Source organism: Cydia amplana, chromosome 13 (assembly GCF_948474715.1).
Source record: "Cydia amplana chromosome 13, ilCydAmpl1.1, whole genome shotgun sequence".
Taxonomy (NCBI): Eukaryota; Metazoa; Arthropoda; class Insecta; order Lepidoptera; family Tortricidae; genus Cydia; species Cydia amplana.
Window position 1 is genome coordinate 10091526 of NC_086081.1, and position 17238 is coordinate 10108763.

Here is a 17238-nt window from a genome sequence, read left to right on the forward strand (position 1 = left end):
CACAAGACATTTTATCGATTTATACCTAACTATGTTCTTAAAAATGTTTCAAATTATGAAGTAGTACTACATACATATTTTAATAAGATTTAGTACCTATATGTTTGCGTACGTAATATTTTATTTGATTCTTGTCTAAAACATGTTAAAACACACGACAAAAAGCTAAATTTGAAGAAGGAGGCAACCTAACATCAAAAACTTAAAAAACTTAATATATATTTTTTTTTAATTTACTATAATATTTACTCTTTTAACGTAGCGTGTAACTGAGGACAGGATTCTCCATTTCAGTACAACTAACTACCTACTTATATAAGAACTTATAATAGCAAAGTGCCTCGCTACAATGTGACTGGACGTCACTGGCTGTTAAAACGGAGGGACGTAAATAAAGAACGGAATTCCAATCCGCTAAGCCCACGCAATCTTGTTGCTTCTTTTACTTTTTAACGTTTCCTAGCCAAATGCGATAGGTAGGTGCGGTCTTATAACCACCGTGTGAATTTTCGTGATTTTTTGAAATGTGGGTGATATCTGCTTGAGAGACAGCAGTGAAATATAAAGTTTAAACGTCTTGTGTTTTTTTAAGTTGTACGTAGTTTCGGGCTAACCTAACCTTCACCAATAATTTGTCAAAACTTAGGTTTTACCGGTAATAACTAGAATTTACCATAGGTACTTCGGGTACCTATTTGCAGTTAATCATCAACCGACAATAAAAATCATGGATATTTTTTAATAAGTATGGGAACTTATTTTTAAAGAGGTCAGCTTCTTTTTATTAAGTAATTCATACGAGTATACATATATCAGAACACTTATTAACCTAAATTAAAAGTACTTTATCTAAAACTAAAACATCCGCGTATTTATAGTTTGATAATAGTAATAGTTAATAGGTACATTATTATAATGAATACGTCAAGTAAATTACTAAAATATGGATAAAATAAATGAGATAGTATTTAGGTATACACAAGTACGTTTAATTTGTATGTACGTTAATAATTAGGTTTGTTTTTAGACCAAAGTAAGAAAACTTTGCGTAAGAAGCACTATTTGACAATTTGAAATTAATTCCATGAATTTATTGTCAACGTTTATTATCGGCACTAAAATTCGACATGCGCGATTAACGCATATATGGACAACAAAGTTTAAGGGAACCGTGTAAGCGAGTTTGCTTTACACACCAATAAATTGTAAACTTGTCACGTCACTCGATGACGTTTATCGCGGGTCGAGAACCGGTGGTATCGCGGCGAGGCGACAGGCAACAACGGCCCCTCCCCCCCCCCTCGCTAAGATTAATTCACTGAATAAATAAAAGTCAGCGGATTAGGCCAAAGTCGTTTCCTCCCTCTTAAGCTGACCTCGCGTGCTTTTGTGGAAAAATGCCCTCCACATAAATAAAGTCTGGACAAATCAAAGTGAGGCGGATTGCAGATTGTTTCGCTGGAATAGGCAACCATAATAATGAAACCATGAAAAAAAGAAACCTTTTAATGATTTGGTAATATTTTTAGGGTTCCGTACCTCAAAAGAAAAAAACGGAACCAGGAAAAAACGGAACCCTAATGGCTAATAGGACTCGTGCGTCTGTCTGTCCGTCCGTCTGTCACAGCCTATTTTCTCTGAAACTACTGGACCAATTAAATTGAAATTTGGCACACATATGTAAGTTTATGACCCAAAGATGGACGTGTAACATAAACAAATGAATTTTAAATATGGAGGCCATTTTTCGGGGAAAAATGAGAAAATTAAAAAATAAAGTTTTTCAAACTATATCGCGTTACATATCAAGTGAAAGAGCTCATTGTAAGAATCTCAAATATTTTTTTTTATAATTTTAGGATTAATAGTTTTGCAGTTATTCAAGAAAATAGGCAAAAAATTACCATTCCCCCCTTATCTCCGAAACTACTGGGTCTAAAATTTTGAAAAAAATACACAAAATAGTTCTTTACCTATACAGGGTGTAATCTAAAACGTGATACAAGATAATCAAACCTGAATCTTTTCATGATTTTTAACAACTTTTACTATGGGGTCAATTTTGTAATATTAAAAAAAATTGAGCTGTTCCATAGAAATGGTCAAGGAGAGGTAGACAAAAATGTATGGCAAAGATTTTTTTTATTGTTAATTTACAAAGTTGACCCCATAGTAAAAGTTGTTCAAAATCATGAAAATATTCAGGTTTGATTATCTTCTATCACGTTTTAGATTACACCCTGTATGTCATCTATAGGTAAAGAACTATTAGAAATGTGCAGTTAAGCGTGAGTCGGACTTAATGTACGGAACCCTTGAAACGCGAGTCCGACTCGCACTTGACCGGTTTTTTTTATAAAATATCGTGTCATTTTGCGCAATAAGTATTTTTAAACTTTTTTGTTTGTATATGAAGGGTGCACGGAAAGAACATGTTTAGTCACTTTAGTAACATTTCGAGTAATAGCGGTTATAAAATTTGGAACAATGTCAAAACCTATAGTAATTCCCTGACCAGGTATTATTTAACTTAAAAAAAGTTGTGTTACAGATATTATACAGAGGTAGCAAAAGATATAAATAACAGTAATATTGAGATGAAAATCTCGTTTTCCGAAAATAGTGATTAGACATGTTCTTTCCGTGTGCCCTTCATATGTTCACTTGTATGTATTTACTACTATAACATTTGTAATTTCGTGTCACTTCGATGAATAAATAATAATAGGTGTCATCGATACCTGACACAACACCTGATACGATACATATGTTAATACAAATTTATCACATTCCGAGCAAAGGCGTAAGTAGAGTAGGTAAATATACAAATAATGTTATAATGTAAATCCACGTTACTTTTATGACCCTTATTTCCGATTGAGTACAGTGACAGACGCAAACATTACACAGGTAAAAGTAAGGCCCCTGTTACCCAAATCTTTTCAAATATTTGCAAGGAACAAATGTTTAATGTGCCCAGGTCAAACAAAGGTCCGGGTATGATGGTTTTTATTCGCAAGGGAATGGAAACATGAATCGCTGAAATTGAAAAGGCTTTTTAAAAATTTGCAGAAGCCAGAAGCATGGAGTCATGAAAATTTCAGCGTGCGGCTTTGTACTTACAAAATGAAAAATAGTAGGTACTATTTCACTCGTACGTCAGAAATTCGAAGCTTAAATCTTATAAATATTTTAAAAGCTTACGCGATAATTTAGAAAGTTAAAAGGAACGGATTAGTTTCACTGTTTTATTTCAACTAACAAGCCGTTTAAACCAGTATTCGGGTAAAAAGTACATTATTACATTTTGAATGCTGGTGGTCAAGCCAATTTTCTTGTAGCAAACTTTAATTAGTGTGTAAGTAATGTCGCGGAATCCAGCTATAGTCGTGAGCGCCTGAGCGGTATGTTCCGACGACATTTGGTCCGCGCCCATGCTACATTACCGCAAATTGCATTAAGGTTTACCTGAGTATTGGCGTAGTATACATTCAACTTACACATGTTTAAGGAAACGATAAAATTTACTTGTACATAGTTCATAGTAGTATGAATTCAAAAAGTAAAATGGGTGATTGTTAATCATTAGAATAAAGGTGATTTGTTATTCATCTAAAGAACTATATTTTGAAAATTGCAAAATTCATGAAATAAAACTAATAGATCGGATTCGCGTATATTGAATTTATTTTTTAGTTAGAAAATTTCGGCCACTAAAATTATTGGTCCAAAGGTGAGACTCGGATGGAAACTGCAGCTGCATTACTGTTACGTTATGTACGAAATTTGACATTTAATATCTACTCATCCAAATAATCAAATGTAAAAATACATAATATTACTTACCTACATTACATAAATATTATAGGATAATATTACACAAATCGATCTAGTGACTAGTGCCACAGTAAGCTCAATAAGGCTTATGTTGTAGTTACTAGACGACAATATAATAGATTTACATTTTATAAAACACATCTTCCCAATTTAAAAATGAAAGACTTAGTAGATATACTTTATAAATCGCTCTTTAAATAATTTCTACATATACCATCTCAATTTTCACAACCTTGGGAATCAAATTATTTTATTAAATATTTTGATTTGTGTTTTTTTTTTAAGTAGTCAGACTACTAATTAAGTATAAACTGAAATAGATGTCATATATTAAAGAAAAAGTGACGAAGCCCTCCAGCCTCCGAATCCGGCCTTCACCACTAAAGGGCTTCGTCACTTTTTCTTTAATATATGACATCTATTTCAGTTTATCATCTCAACTTTACGTATACTACGCCAGACTGATCGAAGAAGTAGAACGGATCATAAAATGCACGTCGCCGAGGAGAAGTCGCTCAAATCAATCACAGACTAATCGAAAATTCCGTCTCAATAAGCGAAGAGCCGATCCAGTGCGGATTATGTTGCTCATTATTAGATATTACTTGGATTACGAACCATCCTCATTGAAGCAATTCCTTTCAATTCAATCTACTTTTATTTCATGATCAAAGACAGCTAGGAAGGAATAAATTAAACGTATTCAATGTAATGAGCACTAAAGTCGAGTGGGTTAGCACAATGCATTACCTTGATTAAAAATGTTTTAGATTCGCGAATGATTCGGTACAAGCTATTCAGATACAATCAGTAGTTAGGTTCTCGATAAAAGGTGGAAAGTAAACAATTTATATTACGCTCGCTGTTGTTTTAATTGCATCAATTAATATTGATAACAGTTATTTCGGGTATGTTGCAATTTAGGAAATAACGATCACGTATTTCAAGCTCTTTTGCTAGATACAAATTAATGCAATGCCGAAACAATGTCTTGTTTCATTTGTCGTTATTATACTTTAGCAAGGGAAATGTATTTTGTTTTTATGATTTAACTTTTCAGAATTCGCTTATCTTACTCGCATACCTATGTCTATATGTAGGTGTTAAAAAAATTGGATACTTGGCTGCCAGAATACAATTTCATGAAGTAAATAAAAATAATGTTTTTCATGTTTCCACCGTGATTATTACCAGTTTTATTATTCTCAGGAGTAATGTAATAAATAAGCTTTCTGAAAAATAATAGAAATAATAAATTTAATACAACTCAAGTTAATGACATTATTATTACGCTGCACAAACTTCTTCAATGATAATTTTAACTTGTAGTACGTGCTTTATCATGTAGCCTGTTCCATGAATGTTACAGAGAGGCAAAGCCAAAATTAAAAATATGTATCTGATTTATGAACATAACTCCTACGTTGAACGATTCCCGCGCTGTCAACTGTCAATGTCATTGTGTTTATTCATGTTAGCCTAGACCATTAGGGCTTAATAAAATATAACTTTTTTAACAGGAAATAATAGTAAATATATAATAAATATGTGAAAAAATAAAATATTAGTGTACGACAGTCCGACCAATTACAAAATTGGAAGAAAATACAAGAAGACTTAAGAAGAAAATGCTACTTTCGCGACCAAGGTCAAAGGCGGCGTCGTTTCGTGGATAGCATGACTATCCACCCGGACATGTTGCATATCAAAATAAGAATCTAGCAGGGCATGGACGTAGGTACCTACTTTTTATTTTAGGTCTGCATCATCATCTCCATCTCCGCCAGCGGCGTAGAGAAAAAAGCGATTTTCGCGTGGCGTATAAAAAGCAATCTGTGCCCTCCTCGCTCGCCAGCGACCGAATGTTTAATACGTATCTAAAATTCCGAAAGGGAAATAAACGCAAAGTAGGAAATACAGTGGACCCAGTATCAAGTGCTTATTTGTTCATGATTTTCGACGTTTGTGCTACTTGTGCATTCTGGATTTTTTGGAACACTATTCTAGCTAGGTGTATATCTGTCCGCTAACTGCACATGGTGACTGAGCTGTGCACTGCATTCTGGAGCACTATTCTAGGTGCGTCTGTCTGCTAACTGCACACGGTGGTTGTGCTGTGCACTGTGCATTCTGGAGCACTATTCTAGGTGCATCTGTCTGCTAACCGCACACGGTGGTTGCGCTGTGCACTGTGCATTCTGGAGCACTATTCTAGGTGCCTCTGTCTGCTAACTGCACACGGTGGTTGTGCTGTGCACTGTGCATTCTGGGCCACTATTATAGGTGTGTCTGTCTGCTAACTGCACATGGTGACTGAGCTATGCACTGCAATCTGGAGCACTATTCTAGGTGCATCTGTTTGTAAAATGGCTATACTAAGCTTTTTGGAGTACTAACCTAGGTATCTCTGATGATATTTGAACTTGGCAATCTTTCACATACTAATACTAGGTGTGTTCAATGCCAGTATATTTGGGACATTGTGGTGTTGTCACTTATTCCTTACTAACAGCACTGAGATATGGCTCATATCCTACCTGCCAATGGCAGTGGACTTAAGGCCACAAGTCTTGCTAGAACTGGGTTTTGTGGCCCCATGAGTTAATCAATGTGGTATGCCAAATTAGGCCGTCTCTTGATATGTACTCATCTTCAAGTAGGTGAATTAAAATATTTATTCTTATTTCAGCAAGCAAGGAATTAAGCGAGTAAATCTTGACATCGTGAGACGGAGGCACCAGAAATCTGGATATGGAAAAATCCTAATAAGACAACCTCGTTGTTTGTTTTTTCAGATGTATAATTAAGAACATTACAAAACCAGTATGACCCAAACAAGATTATGCAAAAATAATCTGCGCTGTAAAATTTTATTGGCAGCGACTTGAACTGCGGCTGGTGAGATGCTTGTCAGTAATGAATAAGGCTAAGTATTTGTTTGCTAACTGTGATGATTTAGCTCTCAATCAATTTTGTGCTGCAACCGGCTGTCGCTTTTAAGTGACTGACTTTCATTTGTGTGACTATCATCACTGAGAATCTTCGCTAAGGCAGCGGTCCTTTAAATACTATTAAAGCACAATAAATGGCATTAGAGATTTCTTTAAAACATGCTGTCGACAAGTGATATTATAAGAAAATCTAACAGAAAAACTAATAGCTTACGGCCCGGTACTTCAACTTCAAGGGCTCGATTATCAATCATATTTTCCAATGTATGTTTTGCTGTTACTATTTGTTTCATATAATAAAGTGTTCATTTAACATTACAACATACAAAAAACCCTGGTCAAAAGCAGCGATAAGGAAGCGGAGCAACACTTTCCTCTCTGCAGTCACAATGTGGTCGCACTCAAGTGACATTACAACAGCCTGTGTTCATTTAGAACAAATTCTCAAAAGCTGTGGTTTATTTAAATACACTTCTTTAATTGCAGTGACATCATATTTACAAGGATTCTGTCATACAAAATTAAATTTTTGTCTGTGCTAATACCTAGAGGTATTCCGAAATATGATCAATTCTGTAAAATTGATAGTCAAATACTAGAAAACTATGTGACTGTGATATATACTGTGTGTATATGCCTATGATGTCCTTATAAAATAATGTACACTTTATACAGTTTAATATTGACTTCAATATTTTCTCTACCAAATCCTAAGAGAAATAAATACAGATACCTATAGAAGAAGTAAATTTATTGCAACTAAGCAGTTTAAGTCAACAGGGAATTGGAACTGTTATGAAACTAATGAAGTAATGACATAAGTCCTTTTATTAGACTATTAGACTAGGTGTCGATATGTGTCAGACCTTTCATGAAGTGTCTAAGATCTAGAGGTCACATAATGAGCAATTGTTTAGATTATATATCTATTGTTGAAGCTTATTATTATAAATGTTATTTATACCATGTAGGTGCATACATATACAAGATACACTTAATTAGTCTTGATACCATTACCTATATGGAGCTATAATCAAATGAAATTAGCTCCTTAGTACTTACCTCAGAAAGCTGGGTAATACTACAATTATTTCTTTAGCCGATAAGGATAAATACAAACTTAAACAACAGATAAAGTCCTTTATATATTGGTCACATTGTAATTAGTTTTAATGAACTTTGCTCATATAAATGGGTTGTTGTACCTATAACTACAAGTTATAGGTACCTATAACTACAAGTTATAGATATTTAAGTTTGGCTAATGAATATGGTTATGTGTGTATTTAAAGAGCTGAATAGATAAAAGTACCTATACTGAATTTCGTATATTTTAAAGAAATACAATGCCAATATATCACCTAGTGTGACATAATTTGGTGGCTAATTAAAATAAAGGGTTATAAATATATATTTTTTCCAGATATTTAATTACTTACGGTAATACTTACACCCGTGTGGAAATTATTAAATAAGCCTAATAGAATGAATTAGGTACATTAATTTTGTTCAGGTTATGGTGGTCTTGTTTATGTTTAAAGACCCTCTTTTCCGGTTTACCACACTGAGATACATCTGAGAGAAGACAACACAGCTATCGCAATTATTTATAAACCGGTGAAATGAAATACAGTATTTTTTATGTCTAGGAACATTAGCAGTGGTGTGAAAAGAGAAATTACAATATTCTACTTAAATGCTATATGTGCTTTAAGTGTCATAAGCTGATTGAGAGAAAATAATGTAAGATTTCAGATTTAACGCAAATTAAATTTGAAATTCTTACAACATTTTGGAAATCCATATACCTCACGAGTTATTGGTTATTATATAAATATCCTGGTGAAGTAACCCAGATGTTTTTTCTACATAAGTAGATGCTTTTGCAAAAAATATTTTATCTATGTTTTCCTTCCAACTGAAACGAAATCTAAGGTATTAAAATTTAGGAAAAGTAGAAGGCATCAAGGCACGGTCATTGTAACTACTCAGTTTACAAAATATTTACACGCATATGTACATATAATTGTATAAGATTTGCGCCCCAACTCTCATTTATAAAAACATATTTTATTAACTGGTTTCAAGTTTCAACAGCGGTTACCCCATTATCCATTATCCTGGTTACCCCAGTGTTATCCAGGAAGTGCCATCAGCCATCACTGAAGGAGAAGAGGAAGAGGAGAAAGGAGTACAGTACGGTGTAATCCCTTGCGCCCAACACCGTCAAGCACACACACACACACAGTACACACTTGAAATACTGGTGTATGTTATGTAAAAATAATTACATTAATTATTTTATGGCATCTGTTTCAGAAGTGCTTGCCGTTTTTAATAGCATTATGTAATGAGGGTATAGATGTGTAAATAATTGTAAATCTGCTCTTGTGCTTTTATTGGGGAATAGGCTCTCCTCAAATGATAGAATTGAACACTTTATGAAGAACGTTTTTTCGATTACACCAAACTCAACCTTAAAGTGTGACCTAGTACCCTTAATCGGTCTTAAATTATTTATTAACAATGTCACCAACTAATGAAAATCATTCATTACAGGATTAAGAAAAAGTAAAAAATTACTTTATCACTTTTATTAGCTGTTGTGATTGTACCTATACAACGTGCAAACCCTGTCCTTGAAAAAATATCAAACTTTACTGTTATTCTGATTGATAAATTTCAGCAACCCTTGCTATCCATAGCATTAATTTTTTCAGGGAAAACACTAATTTCAAATTGAATGAGGTGTAAAACATTGATTACCTGTATATATAAATAACGAACAATAATATTCGTGATGGTAGTTAACTTGTTAGTGATTATTTATTGCCCTCAGAATCATGAAAAAATCACTTCCCAAACGATTTGTAGAGGGATTACATAAGTCAACTCTTAAAGATTTGTATTGATATATTTTTATTTTCATCACCTATTTAACCTGTTATGTGTTGTGTCAACCGTAAATCGTTTAGGAGTTGGTGGAAGAAAAACATCAAGGTGGAGTGATTCTTGTAATGATTTTTCTCAATTTCATAATCATGGTTCCATCCAATAATTTTGGTAAATCCTTACTATGATAAATGAGAAAATAAGTGTTACTTAAAGGTGTAACCAACAATAACACACTGCCAAGAGTTGCTTATAGTTGTTGTATTCGCCAACAGATGCATCTCATGCTATCCTTTGATTTCTTTCCTATAATAATTAAGTTGTATGTGGTATTTGGTGGTATAAATGAAAATACTTACCTATTAATAAATAAGGATCAAATTATTTTTGTTTCAACTATCTATACTATACGATAGACAGTTTGATGAAATGATATCACTAGATCTCTAAATAATGTTGTAAACTAAATATACATACCTATATTTTGAAAATAGTTAATGATAACTAAAAAGGTACCTAATTTAAAATGAAATAATAAATCATTGTTAATCAATGATTTCATTGTTGTAATACAAAGCCAAAACAAACTTTGAATACTTATCTCTAAACATCTACAAGTTAAAATTATCATTGAAGAAGTTTGTGCAGCGTAATAATAATTGGAAATTAAACGAACTTACCTGTAAGTGAAGTTCATTTCAATTATATTAGCTGCACAAACTTCGAAATGATAACCCATCCCACCCAGTACCCACGTTGTCCTGAGACAACCAGGGATTCGTGTACCTATAATCCCTGTCAAAGTTATGGCAATATTGGCTTTGCTGAATTGGGGGCCAAGTTGTTCCATCTATTGGCATATTCACTGCCAGCGTGAGCTAAAAGCATAGCGGATACCATATGTTTTTTCCGCTTTGTAGCGATAAGTACCTAAGAATAGAGAATCCTAGCGGGCTACTGGCAGTGAAAGTGTTATGTCTTGGCTTGTTACTCTAAACTAAATGACATTGACAGTTGACAGCGCGGGAATCGTTCAACGTAGGAGTTATGTTCATAAATCAGATACATATTTTTAATTTTGGCTTTGCCTCTCTGTAACATTCATGGAACAGGCTACATGATAAAGCACGTACTACAAGTTAAAATTATCATTTCGAAGTTTGTGCAGCTAATATAATTGAAATGAACTTCACTTACAGGTAAGTTCGTTTAATTTCCAATTATTTTGTTATACCTACTTATTTTGTATCTATGACACATCTACGGCCATAGAAGAAATAGTTAATTGTCTTGTCACTCATGTCAATGTTATTTAACAAAATAACATAAACATTATTAGGTAATGTAAATAAATGAATACCTACATAAAACTGGCGGCTTGATATTATTAACCAAATAACCTACTTCCCGAGAAAATAAACCTTGACGTGTATAATAATTTAATTTCAGCTCATTCTGTTACCAATAAGTAGATGAGGGGCTTCATGCAACACAGCTTTATATTACAAAAGGTAATTCTGAAAGGAGGAAAGCTATAGAGTTCTATTCATGGTAATATTGGCAGAAGTAATATAGCTTTTGTCGTGCGCTCGTATCGTAACTATCGTAAGTAGGATAGTGTATGAGCGTATGTTTACTCAGGCATCCAAAGTAAAAACTTTTAATTATAAATCTTATTTTATTATATAACAATGTTTAATGTTTTGCGAGTAAATAATTATAAATGTATTTAGGTGTGTAATATTAGGTCTTCGGTTAGCGCGATAGTTATTCATGGAATAAATGTATTTAAAAGGATTAAATTGTGTATTTAATGAATTTAAAATACATGTCAACGTTTCGAGCCCTTTAAAACTTTAATGGTCAACGGGAGATGTTGTAGTTCTTTACCTATGTTACGGGTTTATTAAATTAATTTTCTTGCTGTTTACTAAAGATTGTGCTAATATTTCATAAATATAACTTAATAAAATGAAGTTATTTATGAAATATTTATATTGACCTTACACTTAAGTTACTAAGCTAAAAGTATACTTATTTATGTATACAAACAAGGTTTACAAGCATGAACGACGAACATTTGATAACAATCAAACAAATATAATGGTTACAAATATGTAGAAACTGGTTTGTTTGTGGTTTGTATAATAATGCTTTTGTTATATTACAGGTGGAATTAGTCCCATTAGATATTTTCTACCATTGAACATTGTAGGCGCGACCTTAACCTTTTGGACGCCAATGACCGATATATCCGCACCGTAGGTTCATCGCCAAAGACCGATTAATCGGTCACAGACCACAGAGAACATAGACCTACGTGCATATGCATAAAGTTCAATTTCAGTTTTAACACTTCGGTGACGTGGCGTCAGCGTGACAGCTTTTGTGTTTGACACAGCGTCGAAAAGGTTAAGAAGAATAAAAAATATACCTACTAATTTACAATAAGTGAATAAAAAAAATACAAAGAATTTGACGTAACAAATTCATAAGAATACGATTACCCTCAGTTTTCCTTATATATTTCCATAATGATTGGGAAAATCAACCTTGATTTTTCCGTTAAACGAATAGCAGTTTAATCTGAATTGAATAATACCGCGAGATATTGTTCCTATTTTTTTAGGGGTTTTGTAATACTCAGATGCCTACCTAGGTATATAAATATTTTATACAATATAAATTCAATGTAAAAATATTAATCTTTTGAACTTCCTAATAACCTGGTCTGAATTTCTACAGCTCATCTAAGGCTGGTTTTAGTGTCACGCGGACCGTCCGTGCGGATCGCTCCGCACCGGACCAATATGTATTAACTATTAAGAGCCAACAGGAGCTGAGATTGAAATATTTTAGGTAAATATACCCGTCTCGCTAACGGAAGCGGCTCCTAAAACTAGTGCGATAAGGACAAGGCGAAAAATCCTGCGTAAAAATCTCAAAAATCGAGGTTTCGTACTCGACTGTTTCCTCCTCCAAAACTTAACCAATCGTAACCAAATTTGGAAATCTAAATGATTATGACATTATCTGTGTCGGACCGTTTTGCTTTTTTGGCTAATTGATATAAGTTTTGAATAACGCGCCTCTCATTGCGGCATAGTCAATTAGGCCATTTTGGCCATTTTTGAAGGGCTTTAGCGCCTTAAACAACAAAAATATCAAAAAAAGCAAAACGGTCCGACACAGATATTGACAATATTAATCTGTGTTGAAAAAATTATTGCTCTAGCTTCAAAACCCACGGAGGAAACAGCCGAGTACGTTTGTATGGAGAAATGACCACTCCTGTTGGCTCTTAAGTTCAGGGAGCGTTTTAGAGTGGTCCGCGCGGACGACCGTCCGCGCAGACAACTTTCTCATACAATTTGACAGTGCGGAGCGATCCGCACGGACGGTCCGCGTGACACTAAAACCAGCCTAAGACACCTAATATTTAAGTACATATCTCACTCATTCCCTTCGGGGTGTTAGCGCGAGATATTGCTCCTAATGCTCAGAAATATAAGGGTGCGACTGCCGTGCTGCGACGTTTCATTGAATAACGGCCTCTCGTGGTTGCCGCGATAAGCTGTGCCACAGTGTAGGTGCTAAAGCAGTAGCTCACTCAAACGGGCATTACGCTATATTTTAAGGCAAGGACAAATAATTTCTGACCACGTAATTATGTAAAGGGCTTTAATCTCTGCTAATTAACTATTGTAGCGTCGCGTAATTGTAACTGTGTGCTATCTGAAAGTGATTCCGATGTGAAAGTTAGTACGCGACTTTAAATTGTATTAAAAATAAAATATGTAGGTAGTAAAAGTAACAAAGTTCCCATTTAAATTGTAAAAAAAAACCTTTTTAATAAATATTAGGATTTATGATTAACTTAACTAAACTTTGAATAAATGTCATATACTAAGAAAAAGTGACCAAGGCCTCCAGTGCCCCAGGCTGGAATCGAACCAGCGTCCTCTGCTATCGCGGCAGGTGCCTGAGCCATTCGGCCACCGGGCCACAGCGGCATAGGTCGAATTTTTCCAAGTATATGCACTTCTTACTGAAGGCTTATGGCGCCCCCACTTAACTAATTTAACTTAACTATCCAATATAATATAAATGTAGTAAAACATGGAAACCACAGTGGCCTGTTTAATAAACTTTAATTTACAAGCGGAAGTATCTTTCTAACCCCATGTGTTAGAAAGAGACTTCCGCTTGTAAATGGTGATTTGTAGCTTTATTAAATAGGCCACAGGTATTAGGTTATTTGTTTTATCGGTAGTTCCTTAATATAAATGCATCCATTTAGAAATCGCGGAAAACAAAAACAATAATACTTTTACTGCATAAATTAGTGTTTTGGAAATTATATAAAGTTATTTTACTGCACAACCATATTTACTGTGGCCACGGCCGGGCTATTACGATCCCGACACCTTTTGGAGTCGAACGCAGTACGGCGACAGTATGACGAATAACTGGGATTTATGTCGCGTATCGCCAATTTTAAAGCCGTAGCCGCGTTGTTCTGGAAATCTATTGTTGGCTCTGGAGAGATTTTTGCCGTTGAACTAAAGAATTTATATGCTCCAATTAAATTTTCCTTGGGTTTTCTAACTAAAAGGGTTATTTATTAAGCCTAAATTCCTTCTTTGTTTAAAGTAGGCCTTAAATGATTCTATGACTATTTTTTGTTTGAAACCAACTTCCAAACCAACACTTTGTTATTTTATTTAAACTATTATATTTCGTCGACAATAGTAAAAATTGGTAATATTGTGATATATATAGTAACATAATTAAATAAGTCAATGCAAACACTTTGCCACATGAATAATTTATACGACATCGTGACTCGCTTTTGCTACCCTTGCACTTACTACCATCTCTTTGATCTGAAAATCAATGCAGTGTCGAAAGATAACAAGCGGAATACTAACTAAGTCCATCTCTTTGAACGGAGTAACCTTCAAAAAGTCCATCAGAAAGGTAATTAAGATGAATTAACGATCAGAAAACCCCATTTCGTTTTAAAGCCCGTTCTAAACTCCGCTGGTTCTAATTACCTATCCTCCACGGCACATAATTTTTACACCAAATTGCCGGGCTAACGATTTGTACCGCTGTGTCTAATTTTCTGGGACAATAGTCGATTTCAGGTTAAAGAAATATGTTAATTTTATCTTTGTCTCGACCCGTTAGAGCGGAAGATTATAATTATTAGATAATTGTTGCAGCTTGCTTTATTATAACTTTGACGGAACACTTGGATTTTCTAAAGAATTTACGCCAGAATGAACACTTAGACAATTATGAGTTAATCTCATAATAACATCTACACACTTATATTTGTGTTATAATTGAATTATCACGCCGCGATAATTTGGTTTTTAAACTATAGTAAAAAAAATGATACCTATAATGAATAATTTATGACCCAATTATTCATTATATGAATAATGGTAATTTAGTTCCTACCTACACACATGGAGTTTTTTAGGGACCAAATCTTATTCGAGAATAAAATGGCCTAATTAGTCGTGTAGTAACTGTAGTATGATCATCTCAACCTTTTTCACAATGAACCTACCTACACGTGTCCCAAAATTCAACGATAAGCTGGCACCAGAAGATGGACCTGCTCATGACTAATCGAGGAAAAAAAAAAAACTGAAAAAAAAAAATTGAAAATTTTTACACATTGGTCGTTAAAAATACCACTAGGGGTGTCGATTCTCATTTTTTTTGTAATTCCATAATAAATTGAGATATATTTTTTTCTTTTTTTTCCTCGAGTAGTCATGAGCAGGTCCATCTTCTGGTGCCAGCTTATCGTTGAATTTTGGGACACGTGGTATACCTATTTGCCTTTACTTTAAATAGGTATTTGTAATGTACCTAGCTGTGTCTGTGCCAAAACATTGCAAAGTCACCTATATACGTTGTGACCTAGGCTAATTATTGCCGTGGCTTGGAAAGACATTTGGCTCCGTCTTCAATGACTTCAGTCATATAGAATTAACATTTATGACGTATTGATATTTGAAACGACGGCGCCGTGCCAACGTTTAATTGAGGTAAACAACAAACAGAAAATCGTTCATGTATATATTTTGCAAAATTAGTCGGCGCCGCCGGTCCGTCACCGTCAACGCAAGCTCCTGATGACACTCCTTTCACAGCCATTTTAATCGAAAATTTTAAGTTATATTTGTCTCTGGAACTGGAGAGGTGTCTATTTTGTAAGCCGCTATTTAGTGTAGAGGGTAAAATTATAAAAATATAGGTTTAGGCACACTCCATACATGTAAGTAACTAAAGTTGAAAAAAAAAGCTATAAATAAATAAATGTTAGGGGACATCTTACATAGATCAAGCTAGCCCCAAACTAAGCAAAGCTACGAAGGGTACTAGGCGACGATATACATACTTACATACATATAAAACACCCATAATTCAGGAACTAATATTTGTGTTCATCACACAAATAAATGCCCTTACCGGGATTCGAACCCAGCACCATCGGCTTCACAGGCAGGGTCAATACCCATTAGGCCAGACCGGTCGTCGCGTCGGTATTAAGGTTATTAGCTATATTAATTTAAGTTTGCTAAGGACATTTTTTGATTCAACGAATGCTTTTGGATTTATCATTTCAAAATTGTCACCCTCCTTCCTCTCTAAGTTTTAAACCGGCCGTGCAAAAAATTTGGTAAAATAAAATTAGAAAATAAAGCATAATAAATACGTCCCAAGATTAGGTAGTAAAAATATGAGTTTTTTTCCAATAAAAACCGCGAAAATACGCCCTTACGCTTGTCTTTTTGGATTGTATGAAGGTACGAAACCTTCCAATTTCTGTGATGCGACATTCACTTGGCCGGTCCTTTTAGACTTGTAGACTGTAATATGTATTCTGTAGTGGTAAATAGCTACATGTACCTATATCCTTTTTTACGAAATACCGTATTTGCCATCGCTACACCGGTTTTTTGCCATGTCGCAATGTTTACGGAACGTGTGTGAAATTTAGTAGAGCCACACGCTTTAAGTGTAAATAAACGGTGTGTGGCTAGTTTGGGAGTATAAAGATAACCTGAAACTAATAACAGTAAAAACTACAATTTATTTAACAATCTTTATTTCAGGGAACTCATCTCACTCTTTATGCACAAAATGACGGTGGTACCTATAATAATTCACTCGACAGCAACTTTCATCTCCAAAGGAACATGTAACTACCAACATCTGTTACACTTGATAGTATACTCCACTAAATATAATAATAATCACAAAATCCCCAGAAAGTGTCATAACATATTTCCCACCATTACAACTACAGTCAGACACATTAATGCTTGCGCGTTTCAGCCAAGTCAAATTTTATTTATCCCTAAGGACGATTTCCTCGTGTCAGGCGTCGCCCACCCAGCGTTTGCTATAATGAGAAAACGACCAAATCAACTTGGCCGAAATTAGACGCGCGTTGATGGGTTTACATGCAGACTAATATGCCAAAAAGAGCAAGTGTCCGAAATTAAATATGGAAATTAAATGTTTTTAGATC

General features: G+C 34.3%; 1 long non-coding RNA gene across 1 annotated transcript in view; it reads right to left on the reverse strand.

Annotated features, from left to right (window-relative positions):
- The window catches only part of LOC134653495 (uncharacterized), a 240076-nt gene extending 223872 nt beyond the window's left edge, over window positions 1-16204 (reverse strand). Inside the window, exon 1 of the long non-coding RNA XR_010097260.1 lies at window positions 16091-16204. This is a non-coding gene — a long non-coding RNA (uncharacterized LOC134653495). The remainder of the gene's footprint in view (window positions 1-16090) is intronic.
- Window positions 16205-17238: the final 1034 nt, after the last annotated feature.